The 21,908-nt window shown below is 37.4% G+C and overlaps 1 protein-coding gene across 4 annotated transcripts in view; it reads left to right on the forward strand.

The window, feature by feature from the left end:
* Positions 1 to 21,908, forward strand: part of LOC131682087 (klarsicht protein) — a 721,076-nt gene that overhangs the window by 268,918 nt on the left and 430,250 nt on the right. The window lies entirely within an intron of this gene.

Consider the following 21,908-nt stretch of genomic DNA (forward strand, 5'->3'; position numbering starts at 1 on the left):
CAGTCCTTATAGCTGGAATGTGAAAAGTTTCTCTTATATGTATCCTGCCCCCTTGCTTGCTATTTTTCTATTTGTAATACGAGGCCCAAAAATCCCTATGTTTTGATTGAATGACAATTTTTCTTGACGATTTAATTTAACCCATGCTCCACCACTCTGCAGAACAAAAGTTCACTCTTCGATTTGGTGCTGTGATCGCCTTTATTGCATGCATACGACGACTTCAAGCCCATCTTAAATATTTGAATTCAGTCGTAAGCTTTTCCTCAATACTTTTCAATGCGAGTTTTTCACATGCTACTGTTGATTGATACAACGTCGATAAGTTGTTTGCTGGAAAAAATACCCCCTCGCTTTCCAAGAAAATACACATGCACATTTATACACATGAGAACACTTTTGGGGGAAAATTTCTGCTAAAATTCTTACTAAAATATGATTGGTTGGTACTGAAAAGGACCGCTTGTTTTGTTCTAGGGGATGCACCGAATTTAGGTCCGGATGCGGCGAGCCAGTTGGATGTCTTTCGGCATATGATCGCTAGCTTGGTGTGGATAGCGCACAGATTAGCATACTCAAACAAACCAACCAGATAGGCCCCGCTGGCTTCTTGGAGGGCCATTACGGCTGAGCTATGGTAGCGTCGATCGGTTTTGAAACCCTGCGCAATCTCATGGACCAGACGCTGGAAGAGCAGCTTGTGGATTAGTAGCTCAGTCGACTTCCGAAAGCGATGAATTTCACACAGGGCGACGACAGTTCCTGGTCGGTAACGATAGAGCAGTAGCTGTGGTTTGAATGCAGCTTCTCTATGGGCGAGACACGTACGTGTGTTCTGGTCTGTGTCTTACACACGTCTGGCTTTGAGAAAAGTTGTGACACTCATATTTATAGGTTTCAGCATTTATGTTGATTCGCATTAAAAGTAGTTTTTGAACTATTTAAACAAGTTTTACACAGTAAATAAGGTATTAGTAGCAAGCGTTGAACGTTTTCCTTTCGATTTATGAAACAAGAATAGCAATTTGTTTAGTAGGAGGAAAGTTATTAAGGTTCAAAGTGTACGTAACGCTTCCGTTTTGAAAGTATTGAAATGACACCCAGTATAGTAAAGAAAGACGTCCTGCGTCAAAAACCTTTGTTAATTCTAAATATTATTCTAAGTTTATAACGCCAGGAGTTCTCTGTAAATATCGTCGCTACGCAAGGATTCGAAATCACACCTTACATGAGGTTATTTTTTTCTATTGGGTTTTTATTTTAAATTCTTTACCCATCGTATTCAAACTCAATCTTTTCTTTTGATTCCGCAACCTAACTCTTTCGCTGGGGCATATTTTTGCTTCGCCAAATGTGTAGCCGAATTTATTAATGCTGCAAAAAACTATGCTGCGTCGAATTTCGAAACTCGTTATGCCACCCCAATTAACCCCGAACCAGTTTTGGCCACACATTCAAGGACTTTATGACATATGATTAGATATTCTGCTAGCGAAAAAATCTGACACGGCCCGTTCATAGACCAAATTCTGGATTCCACATTTTTGACTAAAATATCAATTTCATATGTGGATTTTGTTTTTGTTTCGTTTTCCCAGCATAGAATAAAGTAGGTATAACAAATAATTTGTGTAAACCCTCAAAAGCCCATTTCGCGGATCATTTCTTCGTTCAGTGACAAACCCCGCCAAATCAAATCAAATCTCAACAATTAAAGGGTTAACTTCATTAGTAGAGCAGCCGATACGGCACCGGTTTTCGGGATTAGGAGAAAACAGGTTCATTTCTCTTCCCTTCGCGCGTAAATCTATGACTCGAACACCTGACTGCCTCGACAGCTAACAAACCCCTTGCGACTGCTACTGCTACTACTGCGGTTGCTGCTGCTGGAAAGGCGAGGTGTTTGAGTAAATTTATGGAAACCAATTTATGGTAGCGGCACATTCCGTGATGATGGTTGTTGCGCAGCACAACCCGATGTAGGTAGGTCGTCGCGATATTGACACCATCAGCGACGCGATGCGGTGGCGTACTCTTTCCAATCCATTTTTACGACTTCGCCTACTGAGAATTATTTTTTTTGCCCTCTGCTTTGCATTGGTGGTGTGCGACCAGCGGTGCATCTGTTATCAATCTGGTTTCTTCGATATGCACCCAAAGCCACACGAATGTGGTTTATGGGGTGCGAAATCGGTGTCCGAATATGGTCGGCAGGGGAGGGGGTGGTGCAACAAAAAAAGTGGAATCATATTTCATGCCACGTCTCTGTGCAATTACTCGCGTCTTGATTAATCACCGTGTTTGTGTTGTTCGGCTATGTGCAGAAAGTGAGTGAGGTTGATTTTTTGTTGCTAAGCCTAAGAAAAAGAAGCCACCGCTAAAATTGCTTACGTACACACTGGTGCAACTCCATCAGCTTGTTGCTGCTTCGGTTTCAGTTTTGCAGCAATTTTTTTCCTCTCTATATCTTCTACAGTTATTTGGTCTGATGACGTGTTTCTGCTTTAGACTGTTTGCAATAATACGACCGCACAGTCACTTTTGTGTGTTGGTCTTTAGTTTTAATTCATTGTATATTATTGTTGGCTGCGTTGTCACCTTGACGCAGTCCGTGTTTTCTGTTTGATGTTTTGAAGTTTATTGTTCGCTCCAACGATTTCCTCTATCATTACGGGCGGTTAGGTACCGAAAGTAACAACAACAGCGCCTGCAACGGCCACAATAACAACAGAAATAACAGTGACGGATGACGGCTTGCGGCTCACTGAACTTGGCCACTTAGGGGTGCTGTGTTGTGCCATCCATCCATTGCACAAGAAGTGTTGTGGGTTTCTTTTGTGTGATTTGCATAGATGCAAAAGTGCAGTTGCCTTGCTCTGTTGCAACATCGGTTGTTCCGTTGAGTGTCAGTCATTTGCGAGATTTATGCGTGTTTGACATGTGAACAAAAGTAACTGTCAGAGCTGCGGTGAAGGCTCTATCGTAAGAGATCAGCTGTTTGCGACTTGTATCATCAGGGAGAAAACGAAAATTGCATCCCTTAGAGTACTTTGTGTTGAAGTTGTCATTAGAGTACAACAAAAATGTCAAAGGTCGAATTTTACTGCTCTAGGTGTTGGGAATTTTTTATCAGTAATTTTAGTCAAGTCATCACAAGTAAGACTGGATCAGAACTGCTCTACTTTCTAGTTATGTTTACCATTCTTTGTGTCAACACTCCTAACCCCAAACCTCAAAATTAGTCGTTACGCTAATTTGAGTTTCTGCATCAGTGAATTTCAAAATAAGCTCTATCGGAAGTAATCCACTGTTTGCGACTTGTATCACCAGGAATAAAATAAAAATTGCTTCCCTTACAGAACTTTTATGTTGAAGTTATCATTAGGGTGTAACTGAAATGTTCAAAAGTGTTCAAAAGCTGTTCTAGGCAACACACTGTTCGCTTTTTTTACATTAATTTACCGGTCTTGCTCTTACTATTGGATAAATTAGTTCGAGAAGTAATGTATTAGTAAAAATAACACTTCAAAATTAGACCAATGCACAATAATATATAACAAAACAGCTCCTCTGAAATTCAATGTCAGTCCGCCGGGGCCCTAGGTAATGTACGGCTTGCATGCTTCTCCTTCGCGCACTTTGCTTGCTCCTCTTCGTTTTCTTCGAACATCGAGGAAGACTTTTATCTGCTTTGTTTGCCTACCTCTTATAACCAACGGTCTATTTATTACGTCTTCTCTCTTCTATGCTGTAATCGTTCTTGATGTTGTATAGGTCCTCTCGGTTAGTTATATTTACTTGTTTATTATACTTACCGGAAAATATACAAAATATTTGAGATGATAGCCAATATATTCTTTGTAACAGATTAAAGAAATTTGTCATTTGCTTCTTCGCTGGTGGTACTGGCTGTTGCTTTGGAGATAGTAGGCGCAGCCATGATTGTTTCAGCATTTGTTGCTAACAGAACAAAAGCTACTGGTTTGGGCCGTTTGAGACTTCATTAATGGTGTTGAAGACTGTGTGTTGGATTTGATTAAAGTAGATGAGTCTTTCTTGGTGCCTTCTGTGTTGAGCTTTCCGTAATGTTCCGGTTGATTGCCAATCTGTCTCGTGAGAATCTGAACTTCATATGTACATAGCGTGACCTGAGAACTAACAAAACCTTCTCTTTAGTATTGTAGGCGGTATTAACACTGTTGGAAATACCTGGGACGAAGCTTCGATAGGTTATAAACTTAACGGACATCAACATGGTACTATCGGGAGTAGTGTAATGGGCATATTTTGTTCTGTTCCTATTGTAACCCTACCCTTTCGAAGCCGAAGGTTAAAGGTTAAAGGAAGGTTAAAGCAGCATCAGTCATCTAGCTTTTTGGGTTCACAAAAATATAATTCGAAGTCCTACAGCTCCCTCAAACTCGGCATGCCCATTCCAGTAACGGTTCGAGATGGAATCAAACAGTGAAAACTATCATCAATATGGACGTCACATGAAAAGGAGTAGTCAGTAGACGACAGGTTTTCACTGTTTATTTGAAGTCGGAAGCCGCCATCTTGAGTTTCAAAATGGTGTTAAAATCAATTTCTGTTGTCTATTGACCACCTTTTCAAATGACACTTATGTTGATAATGCTTTTTATTGTTTCATTGGAACTGGAAGCTGCCATCTTGGATTTCAAAATGATGCCAATGATCAATTTCTGGCTTTTACTAACCATTTCCCTTCAAATCACATTCATATTGATGATTGTTTTCATCTTTTGTTTTGGTGAACGGAAACCACCATTTTGGGTTTCAAAATGGCGTCAAAAATCAATTTATCATCTTCTGAGAGAAAATTCCCCTTTCAAATGACTACCATATTGATGATGGTTTTGAGTTGTTTTGCGATAACCCGACGTCACTATCTTCGTTTTCAAAAAGGCGCCAATCATCAATTTCCGTCTTCTGCTGATAACTCCTTTAAAATTATACCCATATTGATCGATTGTTTCCACTGTTTTGTGGTAACCGAAAACCACCATCTTGGTTTTCAAACTGGCGTCAATTATCCACAATTTTATTCCATCTGAAACCGGTGCCGAAATGGCCATACCGAGATTGAGGGAGGTGACTTACGTAGGCTTTAGATTCATTTTCACCTTCACTGAATTTTTCACCTAGCAAACAGAAGGACAGATATGGCCAAATTTAAAATCAACAGTCACTGTATTGAACTTCTTTGGCTTTGGCTCCAGCAACCACATCAATAAATCGTCGTTTTCTAGAATATTGTGTTGCACCATTTATTTGCAGACTTCTGTCGTTTTCCTCGTGTTTATCAGACGTTCAATTTTTTCTGCATTTTAATTAATCGATTTTATTAATTCTCACCAGCTTAATCAGTACTCCTGTTCTTACGGGACATCACGCAGGACTAGTGGTTTGCTCAGAAACGCAAATAGTTTTTTTTTTAGTTTTTGGAGTTAGCGTCAATTCGACGCTAGTTTAGTCCTGCCACTAAGTTAGTGTCGGGTTCTGATGAAACAAAAGTCAAAACGCAAATTCTATAACTAATTTATTATTTGGTATAATACGAAGTTTCCCGTTGCTGAACACGGTGTTCTTCGTTAATTACATATTGACATTTATTACTTCCATATAAATAATCTTACTCAGACTGCTTGTGGGAAAATTGGTTTTGATCGTTACCTTCTATATTTGTGGCAACTTAAATTACATGTCACAAAATAAAGACATGTAATATAAATTACCATGAGACACTAGAAAAGTCTGCTAAACCTGTCAAACTGTCTGGCTTTTTGTAGCGGGCGAGGAGATGTTATCACGATGATTTAGGCATTTTTTTTATCTAGATCTTACCCTGCGTCGGTGACCAATTACTCCGATGACGTTCGAATGATCCCGCGGACTTTCCTTAGAATTTTCGCCGTCATCTGTTGTACACAAGACTGCTAAACCTCAGCGGTCAGCTACGTGTGCAACATTCTCACCTGTTTCCGCTTGATTGACAGTTGGTGATGATGAAATCACTAAAATATAATAACCAAAAAAATTCTCATATTATGTGGTAAAATTTATCCATACATACTATTCAGATAAACCCAAGCATTTTTTCACAATGACTATGGGAAATTACTACTAGACTACGTTGACTACTACTTTTTGTGAGATTCGGTACTGCCGTACTGAAGCCCCCATAACCGGTAAGATACGGATACTGAAACATTTTTGTCGAAAAAAAAACTAGAAAACACCAGAGTGAAATAAAATGTCCAAACTTACGCTTTTATTGGTAAGCTTTCATATGCTTCGAGCTACTTTTTCATCTCGTCCAGAGCAGAAGCAGATTTCTTTGTATAGCTATAAATGAAACAAGAAATAAATTCCTACTGCTTTGTTTCTTATTCACTGCACAAACAGTATAGCATCGTTCCCCGGGTATAACGGAATGAGAGAACCGCAGAAGTGAAAAGTGTAGTTTTAAGCCAATCGCAATGGCGATTCTTGAGGTAGAGATTTAGTATTGCGATTAACTTTGAGCTACCTCGTATTAGACCAATCGGGATCTAAGTGGAACAGTTACTGAGGGTGAAAATGGAGCTTAGGACTTGTCGAGGAAGGAATCACTAACAGCGCACGGTTTTCCATAGTTCACAGAACTGACACGTGGCAGTTTGTTGGATATAGGTGCACAGCGTGGTCTGTGCATCGGAAGCGCCAGGTTCCAGGGTCGCGAAGGATGGAATAGAGCGATTTAACCACATTTTTGGAACTCGAACATCTTCGGTAATACTGGGGAAGTAATTTCTTCAAAAGTTCGTCTTACAATTTTTTTTTCGATGTCTATTTTTTCAATTTCATGAATCAAAAGCCGAAAGTGTCTAGAATATGTTGATAAAATGTTTTTTTTATCTGTGAATTAGTTCCGTCGCTACATAGCTTTTGAACGGACATATTTCGTGAGCGTTGACGGGCGCTGTGAAACAAAATGTTGTTCATTGTTCACATTATTCAAGATCACTTTTTGACCGCCAAATTGGATCCGACATTTAAAATTTTTCAAATCACACCTCCAATTCGTGTTCAGCGATCCCAAATATCCCTATATTCAAAGTTTCATTGATATTATTATAAATATTTCACTTTTTTAGTTCGCCATATTGGATCCGCCATTTTGAATTTGTCAAATTTTACCTCAAATTCGTGTTCAGCGACCCAATAAACCCATATTTTCATAGTTTTATTTAAATTGATAAACATTTTACTTTTTCAGTTCGCCATATTGGATCCGCCATTTTGAATTATCCAAATCTAACCTCAAATTCGCGTTTAGTTATCTTAGAAACCTAAAAATTAACTTATTCTTATACAAGTAGATCTAGTAACTTAAATTATACGCCAAAAAAACTTCAAACTTTACACGAGTTTTCTCGAAAGAAGATTTTTCGAATCTGCGGGCATTGTCGTTTTTGAACCATTCAACCAATCAACAAATCAACTTCACGTTTTGCTCGCCTAAAAGAAGACAACATTCTTCGGCGCTGTAACCTACAAAATCGCAATAGTTTGATTAGGAATTTTTTACAACTAAAATGGAAAAAAAACATGCGAAAAAAATTATGCTTCATTTTCAAGTGCCCGCCATTTTGTTTCTATAAAGATTTTTTTCATTTCTTGTTAGACTGGGCGCTTCTATGGACACTGACATTTTACACTCAAAAATTTTAATTTTATAGATGAAACCTTTTTTTTAGAATAGTTTAATTCATTTTACTTTTTAAGAAAAATTATCAAGCATTAGGTACTTTTTGCACAATTATGTAAGAGTACCCCACAGTGGTTTTTTTCGCCAGAAACGTGCGAAAAATTATTACAGCAATGATGTCTTCTAGGATGTTTTATGACGATCGAGGACCTTTATTTTGATGATATAGTTATAGTGATAGAATCCATTGCAAATGGCATTTGAACTCCAACAGCGATCGCGTTCTGAGAATTCTGAAAAAAAAATTAATGCATCTATTTATTCAGTACCGGTTAGAGATGGTCGTGTTTCATTTTTTTCGAACTCGAACCCGACCCGAACCGGAGAGCTTGAAAATTTAAAAACCCGACCCGAGCTCGACCATGAAAATTTTGTAAAACCCGAGCCCAACCATAACCCGATAACTTCAAAATTAAAGAACCCGAACCCGACCCGAATCACAAATTCGAGAAACCCGAACGGAGCCGGACTTTTTAATACCAAAGATCCCGAAGATTTTTAAATTTGGGCACCCGAGCTGGATCCAAGGCTCATCCAAAACAATCATTCAAAGCTCATCCAAAATAATTATAGAATCACTCGAACCTGAAGTAGCACCATACACATCTAGGTATATCTGCCTATAGCAAAACGAATTACTGGTATTCACATTTATTATTATTAAACGTCGCATTTGTAATGTTCTGAGAAACATTGAAAAAACATTGAGAAAAAAAAGAAACATTGAGTGCAAATTCATGTATTTTCATGAAGGAATCCGGATCATGCAACGACCCAGCCCGGAGACGATCCGACAGAAAGTGCATGTTTCAAATATGTACTACTGATTTGACAGTGGCTAGATTTCTACTTGCTTGAACCAATATATTTTCCAACAAATTTACTTTGACTTGGTTTATTGATGATCATGAAAAATAAATCGCATAGAAATTTTAGACGCGAAACACTTATTGTTCAATACTCTCTCATGAGTAATCGTTTACAAAATAAAACAATTCGGACAGTTGGCGAATCAGAAGCGAAGAAATTTTATACGCGATTAAAAAATACAGTAGTTGAGCATCAGGAAATATAACGAATTCTAGCGATTTAAAGGTGGTGAAATTTAATACGGTTATATGTGTCATCCATTCGCATCATGAAGTAAGGTAAAATAGGAATAGTTAATACTACAAATAAGGACTAGGTATTGTGTTTGGACGTAAACAGCGTCAAAAAATGGTTGGGTGTGAGCTGTTTAAAACCCGAACTCGACCCGAATCCGAAAATTCTAAATTCGAAAAACCCGAACCCGATCCGAACTCAAAAGTTTAAAATTTCAAAAACCCGAACCCAACCCGAATCCGAGAAATTCATATTTGAAAACCCGAAAAGTTTAAATTTAGCAAAGTCCAAAAACCCGAACTGGACCATCTCTAGTACCGGTATTTCGATACTAACAGGTTAGAATTTTCGCAATTTTCGGTGTAGGTACTACCATTGCCATGCAAAATTGACGCATATATCACTTCGATAAATGTTTATTAACTTTTAAGAAAGCTGCAGTCTTCGACAAAGTTATATGCAAAACAGTACTCTTTCCGTCTGATTTATTTCTAAATTGAAGTGGATACTCCTGGTAGGACTAGCAATCAGCTCATGGGTTGGTCGAAGGGAACCATTTTGCCTTGTTACTTTAATGTGTACGTTCAAAACACATCTGTCTCAAAACATTACTAACTCGACCATTGGCAGCGCTATTATAGGATAGTATAATGTGTCCTAAGTGGACAACACTTAATAGACGAAGCAGTCATGTCTCCTAACAAAAACTCCAATCAGTGACAAAGATTGTACAGCAAACCACCGCTAATTTACAACCTCCCTGATTTATGAGTGCTAAACAAAACACTTACGGTGCCAGAGTACTTCCTTGTGACGCTGCCTCGATAATTAAATTATTTCGAAGCTGCATCGTTATGACCACCACCAAATTATTGTTGGCAATTTTCAACTCATTAAAATTTATTACACTTTTCCGAAACCAGAAGAAGTTGCGTTCCCACTAGTTAGGTGAGGCCACTTACCGAAGCCATTATCCTACTGTCGAACCGATTTGATGACCGTACTCCGATGCAATGTTCAACCATTAGTCAGACTTAGAGAGGAGCTACACATAGAAATCGATTGTGTTTTTTTTTCGCTAGAGCTGCAATTTTTTTTTGCGCTGCTACTGATGATGCATAAATGCACTCATGCATGGTAGTTTGTAGCCTTTTGCCACCGCTGGTGATGAGCTTGTAATTATAAGTGATTGTAGATGTTTTCAATATGTAGCTACCTATCGGCTCGTTCGGTAGCCAACAGTCGTCATTCATTATGGTTATTATAGGTCAGCTTTTTTTGTTGTTGCCTCATTTATTACGACGCCTGTGTTATTATCTGATATTGTTGTATTATTGTATTATTGCCATCAAGCGATCGATTGATTGACTACCGCCTTCAACGGACAAGGAATACAAGTACAAGCAGGCCTTGCTGCGCAATGTATCCACACTTCTCCGTTGGCAGGGAAACCTTCATGGTGGAAGGACGTACAGCACAGGTGCTATTCAATAATCGCCCCTAGCCTACTACGGTACAGATTCTTTCGAGATTAAAACAAATGGCTAAAATTGTATCACGATTAAACCGTTGTTATCTCTGTACCTCCACCTCACCTCGCATTCCCGGAACCCTACCAGAGGAATGCGAACAAAACAAAAGTTGAGAGAAAATTGAAGCTTAATTGGGGCCTACATATAGCTTTGGATCGACCGTCGGGGCGTCAGCATTTATTTTACACCAGTTTTGCTGGATTTTCACCTGTTGTTGACTGAGGCTGTTGCTGCTGCTGCGGCTGGCACACGCGATCCTCGCGTAAAACGGCCTCAAGTAACCTCGTCGATCAATCGATTCGTAGGGGATTGATTCCTCCGTGAAATTGGTTTTCCGAATAGTGCTGCTTCTTCTGCTACTGGAGTGATTCGGATGGGAAGGGAAAATGATAAATGATGGATTTTTTTGCGGTAAAAGATTTTGCAGCGGTTGATTTGAAAATTCCATTTCCTCAATTTCAGAACTTCCGAAACGAATCTTTAGTTCATCGAAGTGATGGCAGGTTTTGATTATTTTTACTAATCAGAGTATTTTTTCTTTTCGTTTCAGGTAAATATAATTTTCCTACCAATGACCGTGTGAAGCAGTAAGTTAAACGATTATTTTGCTGCAGTGCAGTGTATATTTATTATATTTGGGTGAAGTAACGTGAACATAAATCAACTACAATATCGTCAACACGTTTAAAATCGTTGCTTCAGCATTACAAAATACGAGTAGGACGCCTGGATAATCATTCCGAATCTCGCCACATTTATGTAGTAGAACTTTGCTGCGGTGATCCCAGTAGGCCATTGCGCCCTAGCGATGATCAGCATGATAGCTTTCTGCATATCTACAGGCTCCCTATACCAGGGATATTGGTATAAAGCATAGCCTACTTCGGCGGCCTAAAAACAATATATGCCTTACTGGGGGATTCATGATAGACTAGACGTATTACCTTTTCACTCAGATCGTTACCATTGACACAGTACATAGCCATTTCGCCCATCACTATTATGAACATCAAAACTAGATGCACTGAATTCGGTCCAAAGCTCTGCAATATTCAGTTCCAGCTATATCTCAAATTAATTCAAAAAGAATTTACTTACACTTGAAATGTAATACATCATCAAACAAAAAATTAGAATACTGTTGGACATTAGATTCAGCATAACGAAGCTAATGGTTCGCTCGAGGTGCACTACATATTCCAAAGCTAGATTATGATGATCTATGATCACTCGTAGTCCATCTCTTCGCGCATCACCTTCCCCCGGTACTTCTGCCAGGTTTCTAATCTCCAATGAAACCAACTCGAACATCTTGGTGCCGTATTTGATAATCGCTGAAATAACCGTTATCATCAGTGTACTATGGTAAACTGAACCAACTGATCCCGAAGTGCAGAACACCAAATATATTATATAATGAACTGCGTTTCGGCGAATATCGAACCAATAAAACCTAAAATCGAACAAAAAAATCTCAATCATTAACAGAAACTGTAAAATCGTTAATCTTACTGCATTTCCATAATCAGCATAAACTCGCCTCTTTCCTCGGCGGAATAAAGAATACACTTGACTATCGTCCAAATGATCGGCGTCACGAGCCACAGCGACACAACGGTCCAAAGATAAACCGTGTAGGTCCGACCGAACCGATCCATTCGTTTGTTGAACTTTCGCAACTCCTCCAGGCACTCCGTCGATTCATGTGCCTCTACAAACTCATTCAGAACCGTTACCAGCTTGGTGAAGGATCTACGCTGCAGTACAAACAGTCCAATCGAAACGAATTCCTCCGTCATAAAAATCTGTTCGGCAATATTTAGCGCGAATGAATCGAACCCCTCCTTACCGGATCCGAAAAATATCTTCGGAATGAAAAGGAACAGTACCATCCAGAGCAGATAGGCGTAGTATCGGTACGAGGCCGGTTGGCCTTCACCCAACTGTCCGATGATACCGAGTTGCCTGCGACCATGCCGAAGCACTTGCAAGTCCACCGGAAGTGTCATCCTTGGTGTGCGGGAGAACTGGTAGCGTTTCTTTGGGACATCTCTGCTTTTAAAGTCGCGTCCGGAGTGCTCATGCATTCAGGGTAATTGTAGTGTATTATTTGTTTTGGCGGGGGAAAACTATACTCATGTCGTCACGGACTAATTATACAGGTTGGGCTGGTCAAATTGTATAGGAGAGTAGCGTACATTACCGGAATGTCAAGATGGATTTGTAAAATAGGGTTATTTTACGCCGAGGCAAATCGATGTGGTTGGATCAGTGCATAAAATAACATGCAGAACTAAACTTCCCATTTTAAGAATATCATATTTCAAATATTGTAACTATCATCTGTTGGAATTTTTTTGTGCTAAATTCAGACTTTGATTCTACCGCCTAAACGAGCACAAAAATGTTAACCAATGCACTTGTTACACTTAACTGTACTCCTACAGTACTCCTGTTATCCTCAAATTGTGAAGTTACGTACAAGCAAAAATTAACAAAATCTGTCGCCAACCTTGTTGGAGGATTATGGTGATACCAAAAGTCCGGAAAATAAAATGATTTGCTGTCGCTCACCAAAAACTAAGTGCCTGAACTAAATAAAATGTTCAGCACATTAGCACAAAAAATTGGTATTATGCACAACAACAACGTAATTTATCATGAACGTGCGAAACAACTCGAAAAATACCAATTTGTTACCGTACACTTCACCGTAAACACTTTGTGAAAAATAAATTCATTATTTTGGATGCTGAATCGTACTTTACATTTTCGAACCACAACCGAAGTTGAAACGATGGATGACAAAATTGACACAACACCAAACGATGTTCAATATGCCGACCAATCGATATTCGAGCCGAAAGTGTTAGTGTGGACAGCCATTTCTAAGAAGAGTACTTCAGTGCTTCGGATCCGTCCAAACAAAGCAAAAGCGATCGATGCAGATCTTTATATCAGTAAAGGCTTACCGAAATTAAAGCAATTCATCGAAAAATATCACACTCGTCAAGAAATCATCAAGCGAAAAAAAACGACGGATTGGTCGAGAAATAACATTTGTGCCGAAAAGGGACAATGCTCCAAACCTTTCTCAAGCACATCAAATCGAACAGTTTTGGACTGTTATCTGTTGACTGTTAAATGCATAGTGTACGACAAGGGCTGGGAGGCCTCAAACGAGCAACAATTGATTTCAAGGTTAGAAGAAATAGACATCTGCAGAGAATTTGTCAATCAGTGAATCGGAGAGCCAGTGTTTTAGGGAATCAAGTAATGAGAATCCGAGTATCACAGAGGTTCAAAATCGTGGAATCAGGCAATTAAAAATCAAAAAAGTCTAGATGAAAACATCCTAACTTAAAAATCAGAATCTCTGGTAATCAACAAATCAGAGAAACTGAAAATCCGGGAATCAAATAATTAGAAAATTCTTGAAGTTAGAAGAAAACAGGAAATGTTGTTAGAAAAAGGCCAAAATATCAAAGAACGGAAAATCCAAGATACTTCAAATACAAAAATACGAAAAATTGCGTGGTATCAAGTGAACCGTGAAATAAAGAAGTTTAGGCATCATTGTGAAATAAAGAAGTTTAGGGGACATTGCAAAAATAGAATACACATCGATAAATAAATACTAAATTTGATAAAAAAAATATGAAGAATGCAATGCATCAAATTCTTATAAAAACAAATGTTAATATAGAGAATATTTAGGTATACAAATATGTTACACGAAAAACACAAAAGTTACAAACATTGGAACTAGAGTACACGTAAAATGCAGAAATACGAAAGTATCAACATACTAAAAACTACATATACAAATATATTAAGAATATTCGAAACAAAAAAATATAAAACAAATATCACAAAAAAAAATCAAAGGTTCCGAAAATACAAATAGTATGAAAATGCGAAAAAATACAGAAAATCTGAAAGCACAAAAATGAACAAAATCTTGCAAAAAATACAAATTTAAATAGTTCACAAAAATATAAAGAGCGCGAGTAAACAGGAAAAACTATAAAAATGCGAAAATGTTAAATATTACTGAAAATTAAAAAAAAAAACAATGCGAACAATATAAAAACTTATAAAATAAAAACGGATTAATTCAAAAACTACTAAAAGAAAGATAATACAAAAAAGAATATTTATTATTAAGTACCTAAAACTAATTTTAAAATATGAATTCGAAAAAATTAGAACAAGCAAAATATAACAAATATGCAACATATATTTAAAATACACGAAATAAGCAAAGATTTTTAAAGGACAAAGTGTAAAATATGATGAGGGTGCAGAGTATAAGAATTTTACAAAATATTCTAAAACTACAAAAAAATTAAAAACAAACAAAAAATCTTAAAATTAAAAATTAAAATACAAAAATTTAAAACTGCAAAATTCTAAAGAAGTTTCTATTTCGTTAGTTCTCATTAGCTGAACAAAACTCCGTTTCTTGCGGTTCATCACGCAAGATTAGGAGCTTGGTCATGAACACGAATTATCACTTCGTTTTCTGGCGCTTGCTTAGTACAAGCAATCAGTTAGTGTGGGATATGAGATAAAGTCGAAACGCAAATCCCTGGCACCTGACTAAAGCACCAGTTTGACGTTAATTTTAAATTGAATAAACTACTTGTGAACACGATTTCACGACTTGATTTCAAACTTGATGTTGAACAAGCGAAGAAATTTGCTTGTACCACATCTTGTAATCGAATCTTGTTTTCAACTAAGCAAGTCAACGTGTAGTAGTAAGCTATATTGCCTTAGTCTTGTGCCTGATTCTGAAGAGACGGAATAGAAACGAAAAATTCTGCACTTGTTATATTTAGGTTTAGTATCGTTTTAAACCAGTTTTTCTCTTCTTTCAAAAAATTATGTAGGATAAAAAAATTACAATAAAAACGAAAATACCAAAAATAGGACAAAATATCGAAAAAAAAATCGAAAAATGTGAATTACAAAATATTAAAATACAATATAAAAGAGAAAAACTACCGTAATAAAAAAATACCAATACAAAAATAAGATACATAAAATAAAATACACTAAAAACAAAAAAACAAAGAATGAAAAAAATCCAAACATACACAAAATAAGGCATATAAAACAAAAAAAATTCAAAAATGCAAAAGTATAAAAATATAAAAATATAAAAATAAATAATGCAAGAATACAATAATTCAAGAAGACAATAATACAAAAATATAAGAAATCAAGAATACAAAAATGCAAGAATACAAAAATGCAAGAATACAAAAATGCAAGAATACAAAAATGCAAGAATACAAAAATGCAAGAATACAAAAATGCAAGAATACAAAAATGCAAGAATACAAAAATGCAAGAATACAAAAATGCAAGAATACAAAAATGCAAGAATACAAAAATGCAAGAATACAAAAATGCAAGAATACAAAAATGCAAGAATACAAAAATGCAAGAATACAAAAATGCAAGAATACAAAAATGCAAGAATACAAAAATGCAAGAATACAAAAATGCAAGAATACAAAAATGCAAGAATACAAAAATGCAAGAATACAAAAATGCAAGAATACAAAAATGCAAGAATACAAGAATACAAGAATACAAGAATACAAGAATACAAGAATACAAGAATACAAGAGTACAAGAATACGAGAATACAAGAATGCAAGAATGCAAGAAGACAAGAGTACAAAAATACAAGAATACAAGAATACAAGAATACAACAATACAAGAATACAAGAATATAAGAATACAAGAATACAAGAATACAAGAATACAAGAATACAAGAATACAAGAATACAAGAAGACAAGAGTACAAAAATACAAGAGTACAGAATAAAACAAGAATACAGGAATACTAGAATACCAGTAGTCAATAATACAAGAAAAGACATGAACAAAAAGACAAGATGACAAAAAGACAAGACGATAAAAAGCCAAAAAGACAAGACGACAAAACGATAAGAAGATCAGAAGACAAGAAGATAAGAAAACAAGACAAGAATACATGCAAACAAAAAGACCAGAAGGCAAAAACACAAGGAGACAAGTATGCAAAAAACAAGAATTCAAGAATACAATATCACCAAAATGCAATAATACCAAAATACACATATACAAAAAAAATAAATATGCAAAAGTACCTAAATGCAAAAATACAAAAACAAAGAAATACAAAAGTAGCAATACGAAAATACAAGCACAAATAATTATTAAATTTAAGACATAAAAATAAAAATTTACCAATAAGTTATAGGATATTCGTTTCGAATTCATCTTGTCAGAATCCGACACTCCGAGTTGAAGTACACTGGCACCGGGTTGACGCTAGCTTCAATATACTTACACACCCAGGTTTTTTTACGCGGTGGAAACGTACCGCGTAAAAAACCGCGTTAATTGAAAAATCCGCGTAAAAAAGCGCGTTAATTCGAAAATCCGCGTAAAAAAACTCAGCAAAAGACTTATTTTTGGAATGCAAAAGAATTGATTGGGTTATAGCGATTTCACTAAACCGGAAGTCGCCATCTTTGATTTCAAAATGGCGCCGCCAAAATCAATTTCTGGCACCTACTCTTCAAGTCCATTCCGAAAATACCCATATTGTTGGGGTGTGGGCCATAAGAAGTCTTGCAGACCCGTCTCTTCCATCTTTCCGAAAATAAGTCTTTTGCATTCAAAAGGACTCAGAATATGTTTTTGCAAAAACCGTGTTAATTGCGAAATCCGTGCAAAATAATAACTGCCGTAATTCTTCTAAGTTCTATGCATTTAAAAGGACTTAGAATTTTTTTCAGAAAAAAGAAAAAAAAAACATTCAAAAGGACTTAGAATATTTTTGCAAAAACCGCGTTGATTGGAAAATCCCCATAAAAAACCGCATTAACCCATTATTGCCCAACCTACTATATATAGTAGGTGCTAAGAATAACTCCTATTACTCAATTAATAACGCAGAACAGGCATTATCAACGAGTTAATATTGTTATAATACTCTTGCAGAATCTGTTTAGAGAAGTTAGAGTGGTTAAACCGGTGTTTATGTTTTGTTTTTAATAAATTTTCACTTAAGGGGTTACACATTTTTGTTAGGATGAAAAAAATCGAATTTTTGTAAATTAGATATTCTGAAACTAAATACGCTGAGGAAAATTTTCTCAAAGTTTCATTAAGATCGGAATACTACAACTTAAGTTACAGCTATTCATAGATCGCTACCCATTCACCACTTGTAGGCGGTACGTAGCGTTTGATACGCTAGACCGTTGACTCGCTGCACCGACAGTAAAACCCGATTATCTCGGAGTTGTATTTTGTTGAAAAGTTCATCCGCGGCGATCACGATATCTCAGGAACCGATTAACCGATCAATCTTAAATTTTCACGGGTTGTTCCTTATAATATCAGCTACTTTGAGTACAAAAATAATTTTACTGGAATGACCACATCATTTTTCTTCGATGGGAAAACACAATTTGTGATGCGCGTGAAAAATAAGTTGGGCAATAATGGGTTAAATGGAGAATCCGCGTAAAAAAAACCTCGTATAAAATCCGCGCAAAAAAAACCGCGTAAAAAACCTGGGTGTATTCGTTTCTGGAGCTAGCGTTTACCTGGTGCCAGCTATGTGCAATTCGTGTTCTTGAGCTAACACCTAGTCAAGCGTGAAGTCCCGCAAGAAACGTAGTTCTGACAAAGCTGATGGGGAGCAGTTAGAACTACTATCCGCGGGTTTTTTTTCCTGAGAATGTAAGGATTTCGGCATTTCCCAAGATTCCCGAATTCTGGGAATGTTTTCTCATACCCGGGATTCAGGACATCTAGGAAAAAGGTTTTTAAATTTTATGAAATGAGGTTTAGTAGGCAATATATCGATCGGTAGGCATATGGAGAAGGTGGTACTTACCAATAATACTTTGTGAAATTGTTCGCAGATCTATGGATTATATACCATTGCACTTGGTAAAATGCATATTATTTTCGGGTTTTAAGTATAACGTTGTTTTTATGCCTAGATGGATAAATTATACATATATTTATGGCATTTATTCACCCTGGAGATGGAAGGTGATAGCTCTAACGAACGTTCCAATATAAGAATATTACGAATATTTGCGGCCGCCTCGTAGTCGTAAATAACATGTATAGCTAGAAATATTTTGTCGGTTTATCGAATGCATATTTCGACTATACCGTAGAAGATCAGGACAAATAATATTACTTTTATCATGAATTATCCAGGTAGTGATTATTAACTTATTGGATGTATGAAACAGTCTAAAATATGTACAGAAAGCCGAATTTGTCCAATATCCTGCAGTGTACATTATTTTGAGAAGGACTCATTCTCGGAGAGTAGCTTTACAATTTTTGAATATTGTTTTACCTAAGTTCTTTGTCCCCCAAACTGCTCAGTTGACGAACTTTGTAGAACGCTAACCAATCCCACGTGTCTTGGTTTGAGTAGCTCAGGAAAAGTGAATATTTTGGTTTTGCTACCAAATATTCATGTAATTAAAGGAAACGTCTTAACGTAACAAATTCTTTGCCCCAGTGTTCCACGCTTACAATCGAACTACTTATAAACATATGATTCTACTTAAGGAAATCATGATCGCACTGTTGGATAAGTTGCACAGTGTTTAGTTAGAACCGAAATTGGCGTAGCTCACGGTTTATTGTAACACTTCACTACGTAGATAGCACAGTCCTTAAATTTACAATATATTGGCAATCGTTATAATACTACGTTCACACTACGAGTTAAGACGTGTTTTAACGCTATCTTGATGACATTTTTCTTGTTGCTAATTATTAGAACGGGTTTTAACTCTGTAGTGTGAACATAGTATAAGTCATATTTGGAAAATATCAACGCTTTTGGTGGAACTATTTAAAATATTTTTTTCCCTATTGTAAACGTTTGTGTCATCAGCGCGGTTACTGCTTTTATATTCGCGATCAGATGTTCTTTCTTCCTTCTTGCCCTTGCATGTCACTAGTGTGAGCCCTCCATCCTTAATAATAGCTTACTTACTGATGGTGTTGGCTGTTGATTTTGAGGTACTTGGCGCAGCTTTTGCAGTTGTGTCATTGTTGCCTAAAAAGTTAGCCTTTGGCAATCGTTTGAAGTTTAGGTAATAAATAATGTGCTGTGGTGGATCTGTGTGTTTGAATTCATTTTTGTAGATGAATTTCCTTGGCGGTTTCCAAGCAGGTTTGTTCGTAATGCGCCGTTTGCACACATAACGGGCACGTATTAATTTGCTCTTGGTAATTGCAGAGTTTTATGTAATGGTACTACCGCATTGCGTTTTGTACTGCTGGGTCCAGTGGGAGGCAATGTGTCCCTTTTCCCAAAAAACACCATTTGAAATACCGGTGAAGTAGTGAAGTTTCTCTATGTTTCTGATCTTACTCCTCTGAAATGCGACATAAATCTTGCAATGGCCACTTTCCAAATAAGTTGTGCCATATCATGTAACCGTACCTGCATGATCCTATCGTGATCTTGATTTCCAAGCTGTTACGTGTTTAGTGAATCTTTTCGCCTAGGCCAACTTGTTAAGCTCAGTCTGCCTTCTGATCTCACTTAGAACAAAAGCCAAATTGTTATACTGCAACCTGTATGACACACAATCAGGTGGATCAACCACTATTCTTCTATACAAAAAAGTCGTTGCTTCGATCTTCCCTTTACAAAATCACGTCAGCGCACAAACGTTAGAGCCCCTCGCGATTTTCCAAGCAACCTACGCCCACGAACTCGCAAACATGATTACACCCCGGTGATAAGGTGAAAATCTCAGCACTCATAAACTTAGCAACACGATCTCAAGCGTCAACCTACAAACTCCCGCGCTTGCGCCATCATGAATCGGGATCGTCCGGAAGTCTCTATCCTCGGTACCAACAATCTAGGTCCTTGTTAATTAATAAAAAAATAATAAAATTGAAAAATAACTCCCATATCCACTAGACAACACGTTCCATGGCGACATGACCGGAAACTCTAGTGATATGGGGTAACGCACTCCCTGTCAGAATGTGATCCGTACACCGAAAGCTAAAGATCAGAATGACGGTCCGCGAATATATGAATGGCCGCAGGGTTTCAAAATCGAATTTATACACGCGAAGTCACATACACGCGAGCACACGGGACAAACACGTCAACATACGAACGCTTAAGCCCTTCGCGATCATCTACGCACACCTATGCCCGCGATCGCGTAACAGTTGATAACAGTCCGGCAATTGTGTGAACGTTTTAGTACTTACGAAGTTACAAACGCGGTCTCAAACGCGAACCCGCAAACGCGCGCGACATGAATGGGAATTCTAATGATGTGTAAGAACCCACTTTCTTCTGGAATCGGAACCGTACACAAAAAATTAAGTATCAGATTCACGGTCCGCGCGCGATCATTCTAGAACACACGCGAATATGCGAAAGGCACACGATTATGAAATAGAATTTATACACGCGAAGTTCATACACGTTAGCACACGCGACATGCAAACGCACACGCGATCGAGCACGTTAACGTATAAATGTTCGAGCCCTTCGCGATGATACACGCGATCGCGAGTCCCTACGCCCGCACATACCTGAACCGTACATTGAATATCACATTCAGAATCACGGCCCGCTACAATTGGCCTAATGCAGTGTTTTAGTGGGCGACATTGCCTGTCTCGTCTGCAAATTGTAGTATGTGATTCTGACGGGGAGCCCTTCCGAGAACCTAGCTCTACAGCTCCAGTAGGACAACTCTCGAAAAAAAATACCTATATAAAGACAATCTTGATTTTAGAATTATCACCAAACAAGCGCGTATTCTAAACTATTCTGTGAAATGAATCTTTTCGCTTGATCCAATTTGTTGAACGTTATTTGCACCGCGTGCCTGGCTTATACCTAAGGTAATAATAAAACTCACAAAACCGCAGAACGAAACACCGCACAATGTCCTAGCAATCGATTAAGGGATTCAAATTTTTTGTGAGTGTATTCTAAGTTCTTACGTTAGCACAATCCCACAAATTAGTGAATGAATAAATCTAATGGATTCCTGTGTTAGATCGAATCAATTTGTACCAAATTAATTTCATCCTAATGGCCTAGCTTTCAGATAGAAAACATACGTTTCGTAGGGGAGAACATAGCGTAGTTGGTCAATCGATTGTCTTGTACGCAGCTCGCTTGGAATCGATTCCCGAGATATGTATAAATAGCAACGCCCTAATAGTGCATTCCACCACTAAACTTGACATCTACAGCCAATTCTTTGCGTACAGGACAACTTCAAAGTTTGTGCTACGATTCTACTGATCGCCAAGAATCCTTTCGAATATATGACTAGTAGCTTTGACCAATACCTTACCTTTGACCCAGAAGACCACGATATGTATACTTCTACAAAAAAACTGGTTTAAAAGCTAGAAACCACCTCCAACGGACTTTGCATTACAATTTTGAATATTGAATACTTT

Source organism: Topomyia yanbarensis, chromosome 2 (genome assembly GCF_030247195.1).
Source record: "Topomyia yanbarensis strain Yona2022 chromosome 2, ASM3024719v1, whole genome shotgun sequence".
NCBI classification, from domain to species: Eukaryota; Metazoa; Arthropoda; class Insecta; order Diptera; family Culicidae; genus Topomyia; species Topomyia yanbarensis.